Source organism: Sminthopsis crassicaudata, chromosome 5 (assembly GCF_048593235.1).
Source record: "Sminthopsis crassicaudata isolate SCR6 chromosome 5, ASM4859323v1, whole genome shotgun sequence".
Classification (NCBI taxonomy): domain Eukaryota; kingdom Metazoa; phylum Chordata; class Mammalia; order Dasyuromorphia; family Dasyuridae; genus Sminthopsis; species Sminthopsis crassicaudata.
In genome coordinates, this window is record NC_133621.1 from 307,426,786 (window position 1) to 307,453,677 (window position 26,892).

The following is a 26,892-nucleotide window of genomic DNA, read 5'->3' on the forward strand; positions in this document are numbered from 1 at the left end:
CTTCAGATTGTTAAGGAGAAGGAAATGGTCCTAAAGAAACTAGAAGTAAAGCTACAAGGGAAAAAAAAACAGAACAGTGGAACTGAGGTGGAAGAGAGGCTAGTGCCATGTGAAGAAAGGAAAGAAAAGGAAAGCTGCTGAATTAGAACTTAAACAAAATTGCACCTTTCTTTGTCATCAGTCATCATGAACTCTTTGCTCACAACCAACTATTGTAATGCTTCAGTTTCTCTGAATTATTATGCCCTGAGTGGAATTGTTGTGGCTACCCCACTTCCTTGTACCACTGGGATTGAGAGAATTGGGCCTCAAAACTCTGGCCACTCTCATACTCTAGGGAGTCATAAAACTCCAGGTGGCTTATCTCAAGTGCCTACTGGAATTTGACCCTCAGACTCTTGTCTCTTATCCTCCACCTCCTTTTTAAATTTTATTTGAAGTTCTGAAATAATTAAGAAATGAGCAAAACTGAAGACCCTGGGAGCAGAAATTGTGTTTCCCTCTTCTTTCCAAAATTGCATTTTTAATTCTAATATTAAACAGACTTAAACTACAACTTCCAAATATACTATAGAACTGAAAAAAGAAGATTCCACAATAAATTATGAATATCTGTTATATATAAATTGCTTTTCTTTTTAACTATATGATAATTTCAACATCTAACTTTTAAAGCATTTTTGATTTTCTGGGTTTCGAATGACTTTCTAAAAAATTGTATTTTCCTCACTACGGGCCATCAAGGGCAAAGGATGCAGAAGAGAAGAATTAATTTGTAAAATTAACAACTGGATATAAAGTACTATCTGAGAATAGGTTTGGACATTCAAATCATCCTTTAAACTGTCAGGATGAGAGATGCTTAGCTACAGATGGCATTCACTTAACAATAGAGGTAAAAAAAATAATAATTTGCATGGTTTCTTATGACTAATCACACCAATACCAATAATAAGAGAAAGAGAAATGTATACCTACCTAAATTTGCATGTTATTTTTCTCTTTTTCTTTTTTCTTCCTTCCTTTGTTTTCTGTCTTTTTTCTTTCTTTTTCTTCCTTCCATCTTTTCTTTCTTTCTTTTTCTTTCTTTTCTTTCTTTCTTTCTTTCTTTCCTTTTTTCTTTCTTTCTTTCTTTTTTTGCTCTCTTCATTTCTTCATATCTCTCTCTCTCTCTCTCTCTCTCTCTCTCTCTCTCTCTCTCTCTCTCTCTCTCTCTGTCTGTCTGTCTTCCCCTCTCTAATATCTTCATATCCCAAGAATTCAGCTACCATTTTAATTCAATTGACTCAAATTTAGCTATAAACTCACTTCTGATCTCTTTCTTGGCATTTCTACTGTATATCTTGAAGGCATCTCAAATACATATTGTAAAAAAGAAATCACTGTCATGCTTCCTGTACCAGCCCTTCTTCACTTCTACATTTTTTGTAGAAGATGCCATTCTTTTTCTAATTGTCTAAATTTGAAAGCCAAGTCCTCTCTTTGACTCTTCTCTCTTATTTGCTACTCTTGAATACAATGAATTTCCAAGTTGTGTTATTTCTATTTCATCAGATGTATAGTATGGATCTCTTTGTATTAATACAGCAACTACCTTAGTTAAGACTCTAAGTAGCTCTTGTTGAACTATTGCAAGAACCCTCTATTTCCTCTTTCTCTCTCAAGTCAATTCTCCAACCAGCCCAAACTCACACACAGCCAAATGGATACTTCTAATGTGAAGATCTGATATGTAAGCCCTTGCTCTGAAAGATACAGGATTTCCTATCTCCAGGGTAACCTATAACCCCTTTTAATTGCCATTTAAAAGCTCAAACTAGTTGTTACCCTTGCTTTCTAGACTGAGTCTACATTAATGTACACTTTTCTCATGTACTCTGTTCCAACTAAATGTGCTTACTTTATTTTCCTTATATATAACAGTTTATCTCCCTCCTCAGGGTATTTGCACAGCAGAAGGAAGGAGCTGGGTTGTAATCCATTCTGTAAACAAATTCTAGGAAATTCAAAGTCGGGGATTCCTATATCTCAGAGCCAAAAAACAACAGGACTGAAGTCATGAAGGAAGTATTCTAGGGTAGAAATAAAAAGAATAGGTGTGCTAAAGGTAATTTTTCTTTCATTTTATGAATTTAGGATTTTGGATCCTATACCCAGAGAGGATAAAGTAAAAGGTTAAAAAGATAATGAATTGGAAAAGAAGAGTAAAAGAGATCCAAAGGAAGCTGGATTACCAGAAAGAAAAAAAAAAAACAGTGAAAAAGTGAAATAAGATCCCATGCCCAATGGATGCAGAACTAGAAGAAAATCATATATTACAGTTCCAAAAGAAGTAGGATTTGAAGTGAGAGAACTGGATTGGGATCTTGACTGTCACTTATTATACGTGTAACCTTAAAAAAAATCACCTTTCCTTCTTTGAGTCTTACTTTACATTTATTTTGTTAATTAGTGTTTTTACATAACATTAAGGTTTATAATGTAATTTATTTCATTTGATTATCACAACAATTTTTTGAAGTGGAAACCATTATAAGCATATTTTATAGGTGAGATAAAGGAAGCTCAAGAAGGTTTAATAAATCAATGAAGGTTCCAAATTCCCTTTTTACTCCAATCCTAAAATGGTAATAATTATCAAGATGAAAATTAAGAAGAAAGAGAACAAAATGAAGAGAACAATGATTCAGTGATAGTAACAAAGATGGTAATGTTGATAATGATGGTGATGGATATAACTGCATTCCCAATGGAGGGTTATCTTGATGAAGATAATGATGTTGATGGTCATAATTGTGCTGGAGATGCTTTGAGGCTCCATTCATGGAAAGAACAGTGGACTTTGGGTGAAAAGAGCAGATTTCAAATCTTGTCTCTTATACTTACTATCTTTGTTACTTTGGCCTTAGTCTCCCCATTTGTAAAATAAGGGAGTTGGTCTAAATGGCCTTTCACATTTTTTATATGCAAATTGATAGCCATAATAATGCCCATGATGATAATTAGCAGCAATGAAAAAGGAAATAATTGTTTATTGCTTGGTATCATTTCCCCCAGGGGATTCTATGGAATGAGTGGGGAGAATTCAGAGAAAAAATTATTATAATCAGGCCTAAATCACCTGTGCATTATATTTTTTTAAAAATAGGTTCTCTGCCCCCTTTCCTCCATCTCCTCCATTCTATTCTTTAAATAACAAGATGTTGACTCATCAAAGAACAGGCCACTAAAGTATAGAGAACTGCGAGTCATTAGTATCCTTTGTAATCATAAAACTGAGCCATGGAATGTATATCATGGAATATATTTCAACACTTCTTTTGGCAGGTCTACATTAAATACTCCTTATATTAATGTCATTTTTTTAAAGAATAACTGATTCTATCACTCAAGGGATTCTTTCCCTTTTTTTTTTTTTTTTTTTTTTTTTTTTGTGCAGTCCTGAGAATGCTCTGTATTTCTAAGTCATGGTTTAGGCTTTTCTGCCTGAGATTTTTTTCTGACCTTTCAAAAAATAGCCTCAGGGGCTCCTGCAGAGCTTTAGCCTGGGAATTTCCAAGAAGCACTGATTTCCCTGTGGATGTATTTAGCATGTACCCCCCTCAGACCTTGGCAGTGGATTTTAATTACCTGGTACTAACATTGATGTCAGAGGGGGGAAAAAAACCAAGCAGATGCTCTTTCTCTCTCTCTCTATGTTGACCTTTTAACTAACAGTTAACCTCAACTGAAGCCTGGACTTTTAAGCAAGAGAAGTGAATAGATTGCAATTGTGCTGGAAATCACAAGGAGATTGTTTGTGACTGGAGCCTATTGGATTTAAAATACACTTTTGCTGCCTGTCAAACCATCTACACAGGAGTGAGGGAGAGCCCCGGGTCCACATTGAGCTGGCTGTCCATCCCAAGTTCCAGGCCATTGAGTTTGTCAGTTGGCAATATGCAACGAAACCAAGAAATGCCATGGGGCTTGCCCTGCCCGTCTTCCTTATCCCTGTACGTGTGTAACAAGAGACTTACAAACTACCAGTTAGGGAGCCTGCTTCCCAATTATTTTTCCCACTATGTCTCTGAAATTTGCTTTCAGAGTTAGCTGCTTATTTAACTCTTTTACCAGTTCCAAGATCTAGGTACAGGATTAAATCTGGATTCATTCATATATTCAAAAAGTATTTGTTAGTGAACTGTATCCTATGTGTCAGGTACTATGTATAGTATTTGTAGGGACAATTGTTTGTAACTCTGAAGAGTTAGTCCATGTTAGACCAAGTCCCTGTACTGTTCTAGAATGGTTGATGTTTATACTGATAGTACAACATATTACCATGCCTGAAAAGCATTCCTTAAGAGCCTCATTTCCCTTCATATTTTAGTTAGACTATATCCCTTTATATGAAATCTTTCTGAGGCTCCTGGCTGCTGTTGTCTCTCTCCCCAAAATGCCTTCTTTCATGTTTCTCCAAATAGAATATAAGCTCCCTGTTGGACATTCCAATTTCACTTTTGGCTTTGAACCCATGGAATCCAGTCCAGTGCCTGGCACAAGGAAGACACTTAATAATTACTTGTTAAATTATTTGATTTATACTCTAATTATCCCTTTTTGTTTCTCTATTTCCCCTCAAAGGGAAGTATCGAGTCCTATCTAAAATTTCTAGTTCCCTCAGACCTGTCACAATTCTTTACACACAGTAGGTGCTTAGAGTGAATGAACACTAACACATGGCCAATTTATTGGCCCCATGGATTCTGTGTGGGATCCTGACTTGATCCCCTCTGAGTGCCAGTGAGATCAGAGTGGGCTAGAACTGACCAAAATGTTGCAGACTTGATTACATTCCAGTGGTACCTGAGTTGGCTTCCAGATGGTTGAATTATGATGATGATGGGATAAACCATCATGCATTTTTAATTTGAATGCTAATTAGCTCACAAATCACTGTCTGTTACCAGGCTTTAAATTCTGGAGTTGCATGCCTTGTTCAAGCTGATTTTTTAAGACCAACAATAGTAAATCTGCTCATTTGGATGTCCTCAGATTAGTGCTGGGTAGGAAATGGTGGTGATTTATAGTATATTCCTTCACCAGAAACTTCTATTTTCAAGCCTAGGCAGTCTAGTTCAAATCAACAAACAGATAGATAGATGATATTTAGATAGACAGACAGATAGACAGATAGGTAGATAGAGAGATAGATAGAATGTAAATAGATATGATAATGGAAATAACTATAAATATCTATCAATCAAATTTAATATCTCCTTTGTATAAGAGAGAAACACAATAGTATAAATAGGAGTGAGTTTTGGAATCAGGAAGGCATGAATGCAAATCCACCTTTCCTTATACTAGTTCTTTATTATTATTATAGCTTTTTATTTACAATATATATGCATTGATAATTTTTCATCATTGACCCTTGAACTTTCTGTTCCAAATTTTCCTCTCCTTCCTCCACTCCCTTCCCCTAGATGGCAGGTAATCCAATACATGTCAAATATGTTAAATACATATGTTAAATCCAATAAATGTGTACATATTTATAGTTATCTTGCTGCACAAGAAAAATCAGATCAAGAAGGAAATAAACCTGAGAAAGAAAATAATATGCAAGCAAAAATCAACAAAAAGAGGGAGAATGCTATCTTGTGGTCCACACTCAGGTCCCATAGACCTCTCTCTGTATGTAGATGGCTCTCTTCATTAATAAACAATTGGACTGGTTTGAATCATCTCATTGTTGAAGAAGGCCACGCCCATCAGAATTGAACATCATATAGTCTTATTGTTGTTGTGTACAATGATCTCCTGGTTCTGCTCATTCTACTTAGCATAATTTCATGTACATCTTTCCAGGCCTCCTTTCCTTTGGTTGTTTCTTACAGAAAAACAATATTCCATAGCATTCATATACCATAATTTATTCAGCCATTCTCCAATTGGTAGACATCCATTCAGTTTCTATTTTCTTGCCACTACAAAAAGGGCTGCTACAAACTTTTTGCACATATGGGGCCCTTTCCCTCCTTTATGATCTCTTTGGGAAATAAGCCCAGTAAAAACACTGCTGGGTCAAAGGGTATGCACAATTTGATAACTTTTTGAGCATAGTTCCAACTGCTCTCCAGAGCAGTTCCACCAACAAAACAGTGTCCCAGTTTTCGCACATCCCCTCTAGTCATTATGTTTTCCTGTTATCTTAGTCAATCTGAGAAGTTTGTAGTGGTATCTCAGAGTTGTCTTAATTTGCATTTCTCTGATGAATAGTGATTTGGAGCACCTTTTCATATGACTAGAAATAGTTTCAATTTCATCATCTGAAAATTGCTCATATCCTTTGACCATTTATGAATTGGAGAATGGCTTGAATTTTTTTGTTCATTGCATTCTTTTTCCATTTCACAAATTTTGTTTTTCAGTGAATTGGTGTCTTTTTGTCTTTTTCATATCTCTTTTGTAGGGCATTATATGCTTTTTCCATTTCTTCTTGCAATGATCTCACTTCATTTCCCCATTTTTCTTCTCTCTTTTAAGATCCTTTATGCAATCTTCAAAGAAAATCTTGTGAAATGGGGACTAGCTTATGTCTCCCTTTGGAGCTTCAAATGGAGTTACTTTGCTCTTAGGAACTCAGAATTTGAGGGTCTGTTCTTTCTCTAAAAGCTGTCTATGGAGGAGTTCTTTTTGTTTTTTAATTCATTTTTTTAAAGGCTTGAGATCTGTTCAATGCAAAATAGCAATAGCTGCTTTAATTTGCCCTGGGGCAGTTCTGCTGATTGATTTCCGGTGCTGTGTAAAGGAGGTTAGGAGGCTTCCGGGGCTCAGTGGTTTACAATTTGTCTTTTCTAGCAAATCTACCAAGCCACCTGCTTGAAATTAGAACAGAGTAGCCTAAGGAGGTTCATAGAAGTGACTTCCTGCTCTACTCCAGTCTCCCTGTGCTGAGTTCTGGGCTCAGAAGACTGTCCTCCCGCCTGTTTGAAACAGAGCTGTTCTGAAGTTCTTTGAAGGTATCTTTTTCTGGGAATGTGTTGTACTCCAAATATTTGTGGGTTCTTTCACTCCAAAATTAGAGGCTTAATCTGCTGTTGGTTTGAGAGAAGGTCAGAAGTGGTTTCCACCTCTTGGCTTTGCCCTTAAATCTCTTATACTAGTTCTTTGATGCTGGAACATTACTAAACTTTTAAGATTTTTCAGTTTCCCTTTCTAATTGTCTTCAGTTTCTCTTTGTTCCAAGGATCTAGAGAAGATGATCTCCAAGGGTCTTTTCTGCTCTGTTGAGATTTAGACTAGGTTTATTTCTACAAACTGCCTTTTTTCTGAATAGATTATGGAATATAAATTATAGGATTTATAGGATCTAAAGACTGTGTTCTAATAGTTCTTATTTCACAGATAAGGACAGGGAGAACTCAGCTAAAGTCAAACAGTAGTAAATATCAGGAGGAGATTCAAGCTCAGATTTTCTGAGTAGGCATTGAATGCTTTTTGTTCTTGTTTTGTCTTTTAAAAATGCTATTTTCAAGCAAAAAAGGGACAGAAAACTACCAAAGAGGAAGCCATATTACACCAGAGCCATATTGATGGTTGTATATTGTAGGAGTGAGTTGGGAAGGGAATCCCTTTCCTTCACAATTTTCAATCTCAACTCCATACTTTGTGCCATGGTAATAGGGCTGCCTTGAATATTGATTCCCATGATTCTTTTATGGAAACAACATAGGACGGGGGTTGGAGTGAGGTTCTACTTACTTGTCTTTCATAAACTGTCTTCAAAAATCACTGCCCTACTCCCTTTTCCTGGGTCTCACAGCTAATGATTTCTCCTACTGCCTTGAGGTCCAGGGAGAGAGTAGAGTGGACTTACCAGATATCTGGAAAACATTAACTGGTATAAACAAATTCCTCCATATAGCAAACTTGGAGGAAGTACTAGTTACCAGTGCCATAAAATTATGGGGTGGGTTTGCTCTGTAAACCCCATAAAGTTAGTAGAAGGAGTCCTTAATCAGGCAAATTTGGAATGAATGTTGGCTCTTACTCAAGCCCAGTGGCACTAGGCAACTGGCTTCTCTCACAGATTCCTCATCACTAAGATGGGTATAATGGAAAATTTGACAAGCTCTCCTCCATGAGAGAGAAAAAAGACCTTTTCAAATCTGAAATCTTTCTCTTGAGGCTTGGGAATTAGCAGTAAAATCCACATTCCATCTACTGCCCTTTACCTTCCAGCCATAGATCAATACTCATCAGTGAGAGGGAAGATGATTAAGTGTTGACTTAGCTCCATTTGTATAGAATTCAGAAAAGCACTGGGAAGCCCGTTGTTTTTTTAATTAGTCCTATGCCCTCCAAAAATGTTTGGAATGAAAAAGCAATAGTAGAATGAGGAGTTTATTAAAAGATGTTGATTAGTAACAGTTAGAGGGGAAAGTAGAGGAAAGTACTAATGGATGGAAGATAAAGATATTATTTTAATGTTGCATCATATGGAAGAAGTAGCATTTTATAGCTGGAAGGATGCTTTATTGGCATTTAAAGAACTCAGGTTCATATCTCAGACGTGGTTAAAATCCCAAGCCTGCTTCTTGTTACCAATGTAAGTTGGGCTAAGTCATTTCCTCTCTTTATTCTTTCTGCAAAATGACGAGATTTTACTTGACAGCTTCATGAGACTCTTTTAGTTTTAAATCTATGATCTTAGGAGAGATATAATCCTTTGCAAGGAGGAACCTGGTCTAGTAGAGAGAGCCAGTTTTGGAGGCAAAAAGATGGTGAGGGGAGGATAGGGAAAAGATATTGGTTCGATACCTACTGTAAGCCAGGTTCTGCTAAATGATTTACACGTTATCTTATTTGATTCTCATAATCCCCAAAGGCAGTTACTGTTGTTATTCCCATTTTACAGCTGAAGCAATTTGCAATCCAAGCATTTCCCTTAGATAGCTCTAAAATGAGGTCAAGGTGTGCTCACTCACACTGAATGGGGTGAAGTTTGGGGTGGAGGAGTTTTAATAATTACATGACTTTCCAGAGGGAAATGCTTTGTTAAATGAGTGATGGCATTGCTAGGCAGGGGAGGCTTATGGCAAGGAATGCTTTTGGGAAGTCTTTTTAGCTTTGTGAGATCTAAACTCCTTTCTCTGCCAAAAAAGGGACTTTTACATTGGTTTGGGATGAAACCTAGATGGAACATCAATGTTTATCTAATCCTGCAGTTCTCACTCTGGATTTCTTTGGATCTATTTCTATAATAATAAATACTAAAACATTTAATTTCTAGGATGGCAAATCCTGATTGAGAAAGCTATGTAAACAAAAGGTTTTGGGGTGGATCTTTAACATTTTAAAGAGTGTAAAGGAATTCCAAGATCAAAAACTTTGTGAAAGCTTTGCCTAGCACAACCTTTTCTTTGATAGATAATAGGCCTTCATTAGTCTTAGGCTGTGTAAGCAGAAAAGGTGACAATTGGTGGTAAATGCCTTGTAATACTTCTTTATAGACTTAAAAAAATTGCTACAGACTATTTTATACTCATCCAACACCAGCCTAAGTATCCATGATTCCTCATGACTTACTCAATGCTTCACATAAAACATCCTGTATCTAACATTTAAATTCCCACCTCCATGCTTTTGTAGAGATTGGGATGTTCTCCTTCCTCCCCTCATTTCTCCTTAAAATTTTGACTTCCTTTTAGGACGGGCTCAATAGCTATGTCCTTGAAGACATCTTTCCTGTTTTCCCCATTTCTGTGTGTGATCAATGAATTTCCCCAATAGAATATCAATTCTTTATGGGTATTTAGTGATTTTTGCCTTTGTAACCCAAGAACACCCTAGAGTACCTAGTATACAATAACTGATTAATAAATGCTTGATTTGATGTGCAGCTTTCAGGAGTTGAGTTCATGAGACTTCCTTGTTATTCCTGTCCCCAACTCTGTTATCTAGGAAGGGAACAGAGAACCATGAGTTCCCTGCCCATGTTCAATCCTGAAGGGCTCAGTGCTAATCCTTTAGGGGCTAGAAATGGCAGTTCCTGACAGCCACGAGGCAGCTTCTCTTGTTCATTGACCTCTCTGCAGAAGCCTGGCCCTCTACAAGCTAGGTGAGATTAAAGGTAAATTGGAAGAGTATCGCACTGTGATACATGCCATTCTCAATCCCAGGAGGCTCAGAGGTTGCTTGAGCTAAGAGCAACATAGCTGGCTCTTAAGTGGAGTCTGTATTATAGATAGGGCTCTGCTCTGGGTCTTTGATTTCTTGGCCACATGGCAAATACTGAGAATACCAGGCTGTTGAAACTCCCAATGGTGCTGACACTTAGTGGAATGAGCTTCACTGCAGCAAAAATCCCCCTTCCCATTCAGAAATGGAGATTGTGCACAGGGTGTGAGGATCTCCTTCAAAGACCCTTGTATAAAGGTCATTCAGCATGCATTTACTTGTAGTGGTTTCTAAAGCCAAATTCCAGCCTGTACTCTGGGACGCCTGAATCATCTTAAGACAGAAAAGGAGCTGGAGAGGGAACAAGCAGGCTCAGAAAGGCTAATACATTCTCCAGAGGTCACACAGCAAATGAGAAGCAGAATGTGGGATTGGAATTGAGGCTACTATCCTAAGTGTGTCTCTTTGGCTATTTCCGAAGCTATAAATGCATTTAGAGAGAACATAGTGGAAGTAGGAAATGTGAACACTGAGAGAGGCATTAAAAGAGAAGATCAAAGCTGGGGGTGGGGGTGAACAGCAGGTGGATAAAAAAGATCAGAGATAGAAGGGGACTTAGGACAGGGAATGTCAGAGCAGGGAGGGGGCTTAAGAAAGGGAGTGTCAGGGCTGAGAGGGGGGCTTAGAACAGGGAGTGTCAGAAGTGGGGAAGGAGTCTGAGAACAGGGTCTTAGAAAACAAAATATAAAATGCCACAGCTTGCAAGGGTCTTTTAATGACCCTTGCTCCCCTCTGGAGAACTTGATCCCTCAGAGGAATAATGTGATTTGGCCCAGATTCCTCAGTGAGTTGCAGACAAAGCAGAATCTATTGCTGTTCTTTTGTTCTTTATGGAAGTATATCTCTCTGTAGATACTATCTAGCCTATGTTATAGGAATTGTGAACATAATAAATTAGACAGGAACACCCCCAGCAGGATGCTAATATTTTCCATACTTTTGATTCTAACTTGGAAGGGCAAAGGCCTATCATGTATGACAAATTTCTACAAATCATCAGCAGTATTTTTTGTTAATTGGATGGATTCATTTTGCTTGACTTGGCTTATTAGTTACAAAAATTTTCTCCCCCTCTTTGTTTTTTCAAGAGTAAAAAATAGGTTATAGAAAGTGAATGGGGGAAGTAACAGTATTTTTGGAAACACAAATAGGAGGACTATTGTAATATCTTTGTTAATGCATAAAAAATATAGTTATTCTTCTACATTACAGAATAGGGCAGTGCTCTGGAAAACTTCTGTAAATTTTTTGGTCCTCCCTTTGTATCAGAGGAGTTTGATTCTTTTCTTTTTCTTTATATTATATTTGTTATTCGGAAAATTTGGAGTATATATAGACTCTGTCATCTGCTGGCCTTTATATGTTATCTGTAATTTCCATAAAACTCTGCTAAAATTCCCATTTACTTTCTTATGGTCACCCACAATATATCTAAACAATGATAGGGGAAGTCAAAATGTAGAAGGGATAAATGTAGAAAAGAGTTTGGAAGGAAGTACAGAGAAGCAGAATAGTTTTGTAAGGCAATTATGGAAATTATTATAGAATTAAAATATGCGATATGCTAGGTGGTGCAGTGGATAGAGTATAAATGCTGGAGTCAGGAAGACTCATCTTCCTAAATTTAAATCCAGTTTACTGGCTGTGTGTTCCTGGGCAGGTCATTTTACCATTTGCCTCAGTTTCTTCATCTGTATGATAAACTAGAGAAGGTTAAAACCACGCCAGTGTTTCTGCAAAGAAAACCCTAAATGGCATAATGAAGAATTGAACATGACTGAAGTAATTGAACAAAAATGAAATTAAAATTCATAGTAATCCTCTTTTTGCTTTCTCTTAAGTATATAAGAATGTTCTTTTTTCAGTGTAAAAGTTAAAGTTTTAAAAATCCTATCCAAATATTAATATGTACTCATGAAAGCAAGGAAGCATCTAAGAACCAAAAACAAAAGAAAATATAAGAAGGATTCTGCTTTACTCTTCTAATTTGCTTCTTCTAAGTTAATATGGGCTCAGAAGTGAAATTCTCAAGCTTGGCGATACTCTGTATAAAACCATAATAAACTTAGGCTCAATAGTAGGAAGAGGATGGTTGAAACTTAGTCATTGGATTTTGGGGCAACCAATTGGACTGTTTAGTGGCTACTTGGATTTCCTACTTAAAGTTCTATTGGAGTACACTGCTAAATTGAGCCAGTTAATAAGGAAATCCTGGAATAAGATAAATTATGAGCTACTGAATGAATCTCACACCTCCTCACTAGCTGCTATACAATTGATATCTTTGGGTAGGAGATGGGGTGATTCTTCCTATACCTGTTTTCCATATTGCAATCCTGGTAGATTTCAGAATATTCAAAACAAAAGAAATTATTATAGAATTAAAAATATGTGATATGCTAGGTGGTGCAGTGGATAGAGTATAGATACTGGAGACTTTAGTGCTAAGTGCTCAGAATAACATTTGCTTTGTTTCCCATGCTTCTCTTCCCTTTTTTTCCCCTTGGGACAAATCACTGATTGATTTTTTTTTTTTCTGAATCACCAGTTAGGATGCCCTCAGAAAGAAATCTTGAGAAGAGGGTAGCATTTTCAACTTTCTGGCAAGATTTATAATCCCCAGAATATTGTCTCAAAACTCCTAGAGATCTTGGGATATGTGCATCAACATCAATGTGTATTTAAATTGTCTATTAATTAATGTAAGAAAATCTTCCATGAAAGTCCAAAGCCCCTGCATAGATGTTCATTGCTATCACCATTTGACACTTGCCTGAAGGAGAGATGAAAAGTCAGATCTAATCAATTGGAAAAATATCAAATGCTCATGAGTAGGATGAGCAAATATAATAAAAATGACAATAGTTAAATTAATTTACTTATTCAATTGCCATACCCAAATTAAAAAGCTTCAATAAAAAAAATTTTAAAACAAACAAAATTTTTCCAATTGATTAGATCTGACTTTATTTGTATAGCAAGTGTTTTTTTGTCTTTGTGTTCATATAGTTCCTGACTTTGGGTTGACAGACAGACTCCCAAATATTGTATATTATTAAGTTATTTTAAATGGAATTTCTCTTTTATTTCTTGCTGTTGGACTTTTTTGGTAACAAATAAAAAATGCTGATATATATGGATTTATTTTGTATCCTGCAACTTTGCTAAAGATGTGAATTGTTTCTAGTAAAATTTTAGTTGATAGTCTAGGATTTTCTAAGTATACCATCATATCATCTGCAAAGAGTGATAATTTGATTTCCTCATGACCTACTCAAATTCCCTTAATCTTTTTCTTCTCTTATTGCCAGAGCTAACATTTCTAATACAATGCTGAATAGTAATAGTGATAATGGGCAACCTTGTTTCACTCCTGATCTTATAAGCTCCAATTTATCCCATTACATATGATGCTTGCTGATGGTTTTAGTTAGATGTTACTGATTATTTTAAGAAAGTCCATTTATTCCTATACTCTCTAGTGTTTTTAATAGGAGTGGGTGTTGGATTCTATCAAATGCTTTTTTGCATCTATTGAGATAATCATGATTTTTTTTTAGGTTGGTGATTAATATAGTTGATTATGCTAATAGTTTTTTTGAATATTTAACTAGCTCTGAATTCATGGTATAAATCCGTGGTATTGGTCATAGTGTATTATCTTGGGGATGACTTTTTGTAATCTCATTGCTAATATTTTATTTAAGATTTTTGCACCAATATTCTTTTAAAAAATTGATCTATAATTTTCTTTCTATTTTCACCCTACTTAGTTTGCTCCATATCTGTGTCATAAAAGAAACTTGATAGTACTGCTTTCCCTATTTTTTCAAATACATTATATAATATTGTAATCAATTATTCATTGAATATGTAAATCCATCTGACATGGAGATTTTTTCCTTAGGGAGTTGATTAATAGAACAATATATTTTTATAATTAATAATTATATATAATTCATATAATTATATATATTTATATTATATATTTTATAATATATAATATAATTGATAATTTTATAATTAATAGAACAAGCTTGTTATATTTATTTTTCTAAAATGGGACTATTTAAATACTTTTATTTTTTCTCTTGTTAACCTGGGCAATCTATATTTTTATAGATATTTTTCCATTCCATTTAGATTATCAAATTGGTTGGCATATAGTTGGGCAAAATAACTCATAATTATTGCTCTAATTTTTTCTTTATTGCTGGAAAGTTCTCCCTTTTCATTTTTGAGACTAACAATTTGATTTTCTTATTTCCTTTTTCTAATCAAATTAACTTAAGGTTTAGCTATTGTTCTTTTCATAAAACCAACTTTTAGTTTTATATATTAATTCAATAGTTTTCTTATTTAAAATTTTATTAATCTCTTTTATTATCAAAATTTCTAATTTGATATTTAATTGAGATTTTTTAAAATTGTTCTTTTTTAAGCTTTTTTAGTTGCAAGCTCAATTCATTGATCTTTTCTTTCTCTATTTTATGCAAGCATATCTAGAGATATAAAATTTCCCCTAATAACAGTTTTGGCTGCGTCCCACAAATTTGGTATGTTGTCTCTGTTGTCTTTTGGATGAAATTATTGATTGTGTCTATGATTTGTTGTTTCACCTACTCATTCTTTGAGGATTATGATATTTAATTGCAATTAATTTTTGGTCTATTTTCCCCTGGCTTTTATTGCATGTAATTTTTTTTTTTTTGCACAATGATTTAAGAAAAATGTGTTCCTATTTCTGCCTTTTCTGCATTTGATTTTTGAAGTTCTTATGCCCTAATATATGGTTAATTTTTGTATAGGTTCCATGTACTGCTGAGAAAAAGATATATTTCTTTCTCTCTCCATTCAATTTTCTCCAAACATCTATCATCCCTAACTTTTTTAGGATTCTATTTACTTGATTAACTTCTTTGTTATTTATTTTGTATTTTGATTTATCTAATTCTGAGGAATCAAGGTTGAGATCCCCTAATAGTATAGTTTTGTTGTCTAATTCTTCTTGCAGCTCTCTTAAGTTCTCCTTGCATCCCTAAGCATATCCATAACAAAAATACTGATCTCAGGCTTTAAACATATCATCTTCTCATATAGGGATATAAGCTTTTTAACTTCTTTAAAAAGTTATTTTTATTTTCCTTTTTGTCTTTTATGATTGTCTTAAGTTCTATATTTGAAAATCAATTTTTATATTCAGCTCTGGTCTTTTTATCAGAAATAGATGATATTCACTTGTTTGAATGTCCATCTTTTTCTTCCCTGAAAGATGATATCCAATTTCATTCGATAATTGATTCTTGGCTGCTATCCAACTTATTTTGCCTTTCAGAATATCAGATTTCAAGCCCTTCAATGTTTTAGAGTGGAAACTGCTAGGTCCTGAGGAATCCTAATTGTAGCTTCTTGATATTTGAATTGTTTCCTTCTTATTGTTTGCAATATTCTCTCCTTGATTTGTTAATTCTGAAATTTAGCTACATGTTCCTTGGAGTTCTCATTTTGGAGCCTCTTTCAGGAGGTGATCAGTGAATTCTTTCAATGGCTATTTTGCCCTCTGGTCCTAGAACCAGACAATTTTCCTTGATGATGTCTAAGCTCTGTCTTCAGGAAAGCCAATAATCTTTAGATTGTCTCCATTAGATTGTTTCTCCTAGATCTATTTTTCAGGTAAGTTGTTTTTCTAGTGACATAGTTTTTCTTCTATTTTTTTTTTTTCATTTTTTGTTTGGTTTTCTTTGATTCTTGAAGTCTCATAGAATCATTCACTTCCATCTATTCAATTCTAATTTTTAGCAAATTAATTTATTCAGTTAGCTTTTTTATCTCCTTTTGCAGTTGGCCAATTGAGATGTTTTGGTCATTGTTTTTTTTTTTTTTTTTTTTTTTTTTTTTTTTTTTTGTTTTTGTTTTGTTTTGTTTTTTTTCATTTAACAGATTCTTTTTTTTTTTCAACAAATTGATTTTTTTTCATAATCTATTTTATAAGAAGTTATATGCTTTTTCCATTTCATCACATTTATTTTTAAGGAGTTTTCTTCAGCTAATTTATGGTTTTCCTTTTCCATACCCTCTTACAAAGATTTCATTTCCTTCCCCATTTTACTTTTAATTCTCCAAGATTATTTTTGAATTTTTCCAAGAGATCCTTGTGAAATGGTGACCAACTCATATCACCCTTTGGGGCTTTATCTAGAGTTGATTAGCTTTTAAGATCCTCAGTATGTGAGGTCTGATCTAATCTTTCTCCATAAAAGCTGTCTATGGTCAATTCTTTTTAATTTTTTTGCTCATTTTTAAAAAAAATTGAAGTCTTCTTTTAAGGCAAAGGGGCAACAGCCACTTCAGTTTGCCCTAAGGCTAGTACTGCTGACTTCTGGTGCTAGCTAAGTGTGGTTAAGTCTAGTGTTTTGGGGTTCAAGGGCTCACAATTTGCCTTTTGTTTTTATTTTTTGTGTCTTACAGTTAATTTGCTGAACCACTGGCTTGCAACCAGGAAAGAGTAGCCTAAGAACCTCCCAGTAGATTCCCTGGTTCATAGACACCTCAATGCCCTGACTTCCTACCCCAGCTCCTGGTTCTGGGTTTGGTAGCTTCTCCCTCTGCCAATTGAAATAGACCTTTTCTGAAGTTCTTCCCAATTATTTTCTTCTGGAAATTATTTGTACTCCAAATATTTGTGGGTTCCATCACTCCAAAACCAGTTCAGAGGATTAATCTGCTGTTAATTTGAGAGAAGCTCTGAGGAGGTCACATAGAGACATGGCTACTCTCTACCATCTTGGCTCTGCCCCCACAACTAGCAAATTTTAAAGTTAGTAGCCAAACTCAGCATTCTTCTCACATTGCTTCATGGAATTTTTATTATCAGAAACTATTTCATAAAATTGTCACTCAACTCTTCTTTCTGGAAGGTAGGGGTAGGATTAACTAATAATTAATGAAATAATTGATGATTAATGTGAAAATAATAGAGGTTATAGAAAGGACGACTTAATTTTAATAATGGACTTTCTGACATGTAGGATTTTCTTAACTTGTCTAAAATGATGTAATCCACTTTGGCAATAAATCCTCCATTCTAGTCAATAGCCAATCAAATCCTGGGCAATGTAGAGAAGATGTTATATAGGTACTTGTCACCTTACTGGAACTCGGCAATCTTTTCCAATTCTGATATCACCATTCTATTCTAGGATGAAGCAGGCCAACATACTGATACAATCAATAGCATAAGCACATATCAATAAAACAATTTCTTCCTATCAATTTTTAGATGGTTAAGTCTATATTTACCCCTTGGGGTCAAGGTTAAATGATTTGTGATACCAAAAGATCAAGAGAAACAGAAGACAGTATTGAAAAAGACAGAAACTGTCATTTATCTTGCTTTCCTGTCATGATTATCCCATAGCTTGAAAAAGACTTTCCAAACAGAGGCATAGAAATACAAATTCAGAGAAAGCCACCCATGTAATCAGATTATGTACAACCTTCCTGCTCTAATATAAAAAGGTATGTTTCAGTCTTCTTCTCCTTATCAATATACTCAATTTAATTGTAAAGATTTGATTTGCAAATTTCTATGCCCAGAAAAAGCCTAGTCTCTTTTTATATAAATAGTCTTCTAGAGGCTACCTAGATTAAAGTTGAAATTGACACCTTCATTATGTCCAAAAATTTGATATTTGCCTGCCCCCAAATGCAAAGTTTTGCCTTCCCTGATGCTAGACCATAATGAGATGTCTAGCTTTATGGGATCAAAAGTATGAGATTAGATACTTTTCCCAGATGACATTAGTGCATTATTTCCAGCATTCCGAGGATTAGATTCTAAGAGATTATATTGGATTCAACTTGACCTTGACCAAATATATGCCGATGAATTTATAGCAGATCACACTTCCTGATATTACTGGGTACCTTTCCTGCACAATTGGCCACGTCCAATAATGATGAATATATTAACCTTTGAGCTTGTTCTTGGGTCAATGTTAGGATTTCCTCTTGATGCCAAGGTTCCCATTTAAATTCTCCTTCACCCCCAAATCATACACAGTGATTTTTCTTAGTCTCATAAGAAAGAAAGAGATGAAACTAAAGGTACTTTTTGCACTTGAGATGTCCAGCATAGATGAGGGACCTCCAAGACTTTGATCACAAAACCTCTCTGGCTAATGTATTGGATCCTAATTCCAGTTTAGACAGGGAATGAAGGAAAAGGAATTGGAGTGAGCAAAAGCACCCTTGACTGTGCTGATCCTAAAAGAAGAGGGGATGAAAATAATCTGAGACTAGTTCCCATTATTTACCCACAAAGCAAGAGCTAAGTAGTACTGTAAGTAGAACACCTTTAGAAAAGACTGAGTTCAAATTTGATCTTAGACATTTACTATGTCCCTGGATATGTGCTTGCCTCTTTTCTTAGCTGTAAAATGGGACTAACTGTAGTATCTATTTTGCAGGGCTGTAGCACAGTTAGAATGAGTTGGAGAAGAGAGATGAAGAGGTGAGATGTCCTTCCTAAGTTCACAGATGAACAATGATGAAATGGTTCCTCTTTATTTCTCAGCAATAAGGAGAAGGGGTGTCCAAGAATGGGAAGATGGTTGGAAAAAAAGTAATTAAATTTGAAGACCTAAAAGGAAGGTCTCAATCCAGTAAGGAGTGAAGTGAAAAGTAATAGTATTCTCATGGTGGGTGAAAATCTTTGCTAATAAGGATTTTTCAATGAACCTAATGGATAGAGGGAAATTAAATCTATGAGATTTTGTTCATTGGGAGACCACTTTCGTTGAGAGTGTTGTTCCACTATGGAAAATCCACAGTAAGAGAGAAATGTGAATTCTTAGGGGCAGATAGATTGCAGAAACATTGAGAACACATGAACTTTGAGTAAATTTGGTTTGGTCATTGGGAAGGAAAATAATAATAGGGAGGGAAGTTGGTTGAATTGGGACACATAATATGAGGCAAATGGACTGCTACCATGTTGTATAACTTCTATGTAAGTTTACTTCTCTTATAAATTGATGCTTCAAAGAGCAAGATAGAGAAGGGGGGAAAAAGATGATGGGACAATTGCTATAAATGCAATAACAGAGAAATTAATTAGAAAAGGGATGTCAAACCTCATGCTTCAAGAACTTTAACCCCATGAGAAATACAGAGATTAAAGAATGATTAAATAAGGGCATAGACCATGAATCAGATAATGTAGTGCAGAATACACTCGAATAGAAAAGAATTAATGAAGAGAATAAAGCAAAAATAAACTATTTAGAAAGATCTGAAGAAAAAAAGTCTGAAGACATAAGAAATCAGTGGGGAGGAGTAGAGAGAAATTTTGAACTAAGCACTTTATCAGCATCAGAAAAAAAGGGAAGAGGAAGAAAATAACAAATGAAAGAAAATAAATCAATGATTTATGTAAAATTCCCAAGTTTGGGAAAACATTAACAAATGGAAATTCAACATATGGGAGATAGGAAAAGGAAAGGAACCTATTAGAATAAATTTGTTATTAAGAAAAAGATGTAGAAATGAATTAAGAACTTTAAAAAGAAAGGGGAAACTTAAGCTAAGGAAATAAATTGATATACACACAACTCTTAAAACTTCAAATGTGAATGGACTAACAGTTCCTATAAAACAAGAGTTGTAGAATGGGATGACAAAATAAAAGCCTTCCATTTGTTGTTAAAAATAAATGCCTTTGAAAGTCAATGACAAACATTATTGTGTCATATAATCAAAATGAGAGCATAAAACAAGATATAATATGCATTAGGTAAATAAAAAGATAGGAGTTGCAATCATAATATTTGATAAAGTGAAAATAAAAATATCAACATCAATGTAGATAAATTTTTTTATTATATTAAAATGAACCAGACAGTGAAAAAGTATCAATATTAACAATGTGTATATTACATGGCATAGAAATTTATAAGACCAAAATTAACTGAATTGAAAAATTAAAGAAATTATAACATAATAAGAAAAGGAGATTTCATCATTCCTCTCTTTGATCTGGACTAACATAATAGAAAAATAAATTTAAAAAAAGGAAAATATGAAACAAAATAAATTGTGGGAGAATCTAAAGTGAAAAGATTAATTATTAAATATGAATGAGAATATTAAAGAATATGCATATCACTCAGCACCACATGGAACATTTACATAAACAGGCCATACATTAGGACAGAGAAGAATTGCAAATAAATGAATTAAAAACCCATAAATGTGTAAATATCTCCTTAAGAGAGCATAGCCCCAAACAATATTAATAATATACATATAAACAATAACAAATACGAAAATATATAGATCTAAATGAAGAGTTAATAACAGTAAATTTGAAACAATGAGTAGTCCAAAGTGTTCAATAAAAACAATTAATAACCATATGAAATATGGTGATAATAATGAGAAGGCACCAAAATTTTTTGAATGAACCTTCAGCAGTCATTAGAAAAGATTTAAATAAATAGCTTTCCAAAATAGAAAAGATAATTAATTAACTGAATTCAAAAGTATAAAAATTAGAATAGGAACAAATGAAAAACCTCAAAATTAACACACAAGGGGAAATCTTAATAAGAATAGGAATAGATAAATCAAACAGAATAGACTACAGAACCATAAATAAAACTTAATGATGTCTCTTTGAAAAGACTAAGGAAATCCATAAGCCATTAGTCAATTTGATTTTTGAAACAATTACAGATTGGTATTGATGAAAATTTAATTGGAATAAAAATAATTCCCAATCTACAAAATTTATTCTCAAAAAATAAGGAATATTTCTTAGAAGCCCAATTTCCTGAGACAATTTTGAGACTGTTATCTAAATCAGGGTATAAGAGAAAAAGCATGATCAAAATTTAGGCCTGCATTATTAATAGGTAATGGTATAATTTTAATATATAAAATACCAACAGAATATTATAGCAACTTATTTTTAAAATAATTCATATAATTAAGTTGAATTTATTCCAGTGACAGAAAACATTATTCAATATTAGGAAAACAATTACCATGATTTCTTCTACAAAGAACAAAATGATCTAAAACAAAAGATCACATTTATAGATGCAGAAAGAAGCCTCTAATAAATCTTTTTTTATTATGACTTTTTTTTTTACAGTACATATGCATGGGCAAATTTTTTACCACATTATCCCTTGCACTCACTTGGGTTCCGACTTTTCCCCTACTTCCCTCCACCCCCTCCCCTAGATGGCAGGTGGTCTTATACATGTTAAATATATTATAATATATCCTAGATACAATAGATGTGTACAGAACCATACAGTTCTCTGTTGGACAGAAAGATATGTATTAAGAAGGTAAAAATAACCTGGGAAGAAAAACAAAAATGTAAGTAGTCCACATTAATTTCCCAGTGTTCCTTCTCTGGGTGTAGCTAATTCTGTCCATCATTGATCAATTGGAACTGAATTAGATCTTTGTCAAAAATATTCACTTCCATCAGAATACATCCTCATACAGTATTGTTGTTGAAGTGTATAATGATCTCCTGTTTCTGCTCATTTCACTCAGAATCAGTTCTTGTAAGTCTCTCCCAGCTTTTCTGTATTCATCCTGCTGGTCATTTCTTTCAGAACAATAATATTCCATAACATTCCTATACCATAATTTACCCAACCATTCTCCAATTGATGGACATCCATTCATTTTCCAGTTTCTAGCCACTACAAAAAGGGCTGCCACAAACATTTTGGTGAATACAGGTCCCTTTCCCTTCCTTAGTATCTCTTTGGGATATAAGCCCAGTAATAACGTTGCTGGATCAAAGAGTATGCACATTAAGAATGTTTGTGGCATGGGGCAGCTAGGTGGCACAGTGGATAGAGCACCAGCCCTGAATTCAGGAGGACCCAAGTTCAAATCTGGTCTCAGACACTTAACACTTCCTAGCTGTATGACCCTGGGCAAGTCACTTAACCCCAGCCTCAGAAAAGAAAAAAAAAAAAAAAAAAAAAAAGAAGAATGTTTGTGGCAGTCCTCTTTGTAGTGGCCAGAAACTGGAAACTGAATGGATGCCTATCAATTGGAGAATAAATTGTTATATATTATGGAATATTATTGTTATGTAAGAAATGACCAGCAGGCTGATTTCAGAAAGGCCTGGAGAGACATACAGGAACTGATACTGAGTGAAATGAGCAGGATCAGGAGATCGTTATATATTTCAACAACAATACTATATGATGATCAATTCTGATGGACAAGCCCCTCTTCAATAATGAGATGAACCAATTTGGTTCCAACAGAGCAGTAATGAACTGAACCACCTACATTCAGGGAAAGAACTTTGGGAGATGACTATGAACCAGTACATAGAATTCCCAATCCCTCTATTTTTGTCCATCTGCATTTTTTATTTCTTTAACAAGCTAATTGTACACTATTTCAAAGTCTGATTCTTTTTGTACAGCAAAATAACTGTTTGGACATTGTGTGTGTGTGTGTGTGTGTGTGTGTGTGTGTGTGTGTGTGTGTGTATATATATGCATATATATATATATATATATATATATATATATACACATATATATATGTATATATATATACATATATATATGTATATATATATATATGTGTGTGTGTGTGTGTGTGTGTGTGTATGTGTATGTGTATGTGTGTGTGTATGTGTGTATGTGTATGTGTATATATATATATATACATATATACATATATATATATATATACATATATATATATATATATATATATATATATATATATATATATATATATATATATATATATATATATATATATATATATATATATATATATATATATATATATATATACTGTATTTAACTTATACTTTAACTTTTTTAACATGTATTGGTCAACCTGCCATCTGGGGGAAGGGGTGGGGGGGAAGGAGGGGAAAAGTTGGAACAAAAGGTGTTGCAATTGTCAAACTAAAAAATTACCTACGCATATATCTTGTAAATAAAGCTATAATAAAAAAGAAAGAAAAAGGGTATGCACATTTCGAAAACTTTTTGAGCATAATTCCAGACTGCTCTCCAGAATGGTTGGATTAATTCACAACTCCACCAACAATGCATCTATGTCCCAATTTTCCCACATCTCCTCCAACATTCATCATCATCTTTTCCTGTCATTCTAGCCAATCTGAGAAGTGCGTAATGGTATTTAAGAGTTGTCTTAATTTATATTTCTCTGATCAATAGTGATTTGGAGCATCTTTTCATATGAGTAAAAATAGTTTCAATTTCATCATCTGAAAATTGTCTGTTCATATACTTTGACCATTTATCAGTTGGGGAATGGCTTGATTTCTTATAGAGTCAATTCTCTATATATTTGGGAATGAGGCCTTTATCAGAACCTTTAACTGTAAAAATGTTTTCCCAGTTTGTTGCTTCCCTTCTAATCTTGTTTACATGTTTTGTTTTGGTTTTTTTTTGTACAAAGGTTTTTTAATTTGATATAATCAAAATTTTATATTTTGTGATGAATAATGATCTCTAGTTCTTTTTTTGGTCACAAATTCCTTCCTTCTCCATAAATCTGAGAGGTAAACTATCCTGTGTTTCTCTAATTTATTTATAATCTCATTCTTAATGACAAAATCATGGACCCATTTTGATCTTACCTTGGTGTACAGTGATAAGTGTGGGTCTATGCCTAATTTCTACCATACTAATTTCCAGTTTTTCCCACAGTTTTTTTTCCCCCAAATAGTGAATTCTTATCCCAAAAGTTGGGATCTTTGGGTTTGTCACACACTAGATTGCTATAGTTATTGACTATTTTGCCCTGTGAATCTAACCTATTTCACTGATCAACTAATCTATTTCTTAGCCAATAACAAATAGTTTTGGTGACTGCTGTTTTATAATATAGTTTTAGATCAGGTACAGCTAGGCTACCTTCATTTGATTTTTTTTTCATTAATTCCCTTTAAATTCTTGACCTTTTGTTCTTCCATATGAATTTTATTATTTTTCTAGGTTATTAAAATAGATTTTGGGAATCTGGTATAGCACTAAATAAATAGATTAGTTTAGGGAGTGTTGTCATTTTTATTAATTCCCTTTAAATTCTTGACCTTTTGTTCTTCCATATGAATTTTATTATTTTTCTAGGTTATTAAAATAGATTTTGGGAATCTGGTATAGCACTAAATAAATAGATTAGTTTAGGGAGTGTTGTCATTTTTATTATATTTGCTCGGCCTATGCAAGAGCACTTAATATTTTCAATGAATTATTTTCTTTACTCACTTTTTTAATATCCTTTTCTCATTGTCCAGTTGAGTTTGTAAGTGAGTTGTTTTGTTCTATGGATTTTTTTTCCATTTCACCAATTTTATTTTTTAGAGAAGTATTTTCTTTTTCTAATGCACTAATTCTGTTTTCCTTGGAATTGTTTACCTTTTTCAATTCACTAATTCTGTTTTTCAAGGATTTGATTTCTTTATCCACTCTATCTTTAAATGAGTGGGATGACTTATACAGACTCTGTTGCCAAGCTTCCCTTCCCTTTCCCCATTTTTCTTCTAGCTTTCTTGTGAGACCTTTTTAAATTTATTCTATGAGAGTCTTGTGTGTTGAGGACCAGATCATATCCCACTTTGGGATTCATCTGGAGACAGTCTGTTTTTAGTCTCCCCAGGGTTTAAATTCTCCTCTCTATCCATATAGAAGCTATCAATAGAGTCCATTTTAATTTTTTGCTCATTTTGTCAAAGAATCATCAAAGAAAACAAACTAACAAAAAAACCAAATGTAGTCTGCTTTTTGGGGGGGGGCAGAGGGGGGGCTGGATGGTATCACTAAGCTTCCTTTACAGACTTCAGGGGGCAGCAGTGAGGTGCTTGCAGGACAGCAGTGCCTTCTGAGACTCTGAGAACATGATGAGACACTCTGGGTGGGTATGGCCTGGTCCAAAGAGACCCTAGCTTATCTGAGTTATAGTCTTTGCCTCCTGTGTTTACAGCTTCTGTGCTGATCCACTGGCTTGCTGCCAGGGCAAAGTAGCCACACTGCATTCTCCCTGCAGAAATGGATGAAATCACACCCCACCTCCCTCAAGTCTGCTCAGTGTGAGCTGCCTGCTGTGCTCTCGCTGCCTGCCTTCAGTCTGCCTGATCTAACCATCCCTGCCCACAAACAAAAACAGACTTTTTTTTGGGTGAATTTTGAGGATATCTTCTGTTGGTAATTATTTGTGGGTTTTTTCAATCAAGCCCTAATTCCAAGGCCTTGTCATGAAATAAAGTATTCTGAGAGGAAAGACAGAGCTTAAGTAGATGTGTGTCTCCTTTCCACCATCTTGGCTGGTAGTCCGTTATTAAATCTTAAATACCCTACAAAATATAGACATAAGGATATATATTCTTAATATGAAAAAAATATGTCTAAGCTTAAAAGTTGTTATTATATGTTATGGGACACTAGAACTTTTCTCAATATACACGGGGTAAAACAAGGATGTCTCTTGTCCCCATCGGTATTTGACAGAATTCTAGATAGGATAGCATTAGCAATGATACAATAGAGCAAAATGAAATCCACAATGATGGGCATATAAGAGACAAAATTATCCCTGTTTCTTGATATTATTATGATAGTTAATAATATAACATTTAAATAGCATTTACTATGCTTCGGGTACTATGCTAAGTGGTTCATAATTGTCTTATTTGGTCCTCAAAACAATTTTGCATGGCATTTATTTTTCTTATTTTACAGATGAAGAAATTGAGGCTCACAGATGTGAAATAACTTGTCCAGAGTTAGAATTTAGTCAGAAGTGAGGTTGGATTTAAATTCAAGTCTTCCTCTAGTCCTTTGAACATTATCTGTCCCAGCTGCTTACTTAGGTAATATTTGGGAACCAGCAAATAACTGATTGAGAAAATAAATTTAGTAAATCTGATCACAACAAAATAAGGTCACAAAAATCTACAGTATTTTTGTTGTCATAGGTGGGCCATGTCAATATAATGAAAATGATAATAAAGTAAAAAATACTTTAATTCCATAAATTCCCAATCAAACGTTAAACTGGAAATCCTGAAAATCAAAGAAGTAATTAATTGAAAATAAAAGAAAAATACTACTGAAATAACTAAAATTAGAAGCAGCTTTTATTAAAAATAAACCCAACAAAATAAACTATTAATTAACCTGATTTTAAAAAGGAAAGAACATATATAGGAAAGAAAACCTTGCTTGATAGTTTATAAAAAATTGAAAAAAGATCTGACAAAATTAAATGAAGATTTCAATCTTAAAATTTATATGATAGGGGCAGCTACTTGGTGCAATGGATAGAACCAGCACTGAAGTCGGGAGGATTTAGTTCAAATCAGACCTCAGACACTTAACACTTCCTAGCTACCTGACCCTGGGCAAGTTACTTAACCCTAATTGCCTCAGGGGAAAAATTTATATAATAATGTCAAAAAATGTATGACCTGATCATTAAAGATGATATAAAAATTAGAAAAGAAGTGGCACATCATTAATCTTTCAGAGCCATGACTCTGGGGATGATGAATTGACCAAACAAGAAATAGTAGTGATTGAAGTTTAAAATATAAACTTTGATTACATGACATTGATTAACTCTTTAATGAAT

General features: G+C 34.1%; 1 long non-coding RNA gene across 1 annotated transcript in view; it reads left to right on the forward strand.

The window, feature by feature from the left end:
- The first annotated feature begins 6,920 nt into the window (after positions 1-6,920).
- LOC141543202 (uncharacterized) overlaps positions 6,921-26,892 on the forward strand; it is an 81,452-nt gene continuing 61,480 nt past the window's right edge. The window contains exon 1 of the long non-coding RNA XR_012482375.1: positions 6,921-7,010. This is a non-coding gene — a long non-coding RNA (uncharacterized LOC141543202). The remainder of the gene's footprint in view (positions 7,011-26,892) is intronic.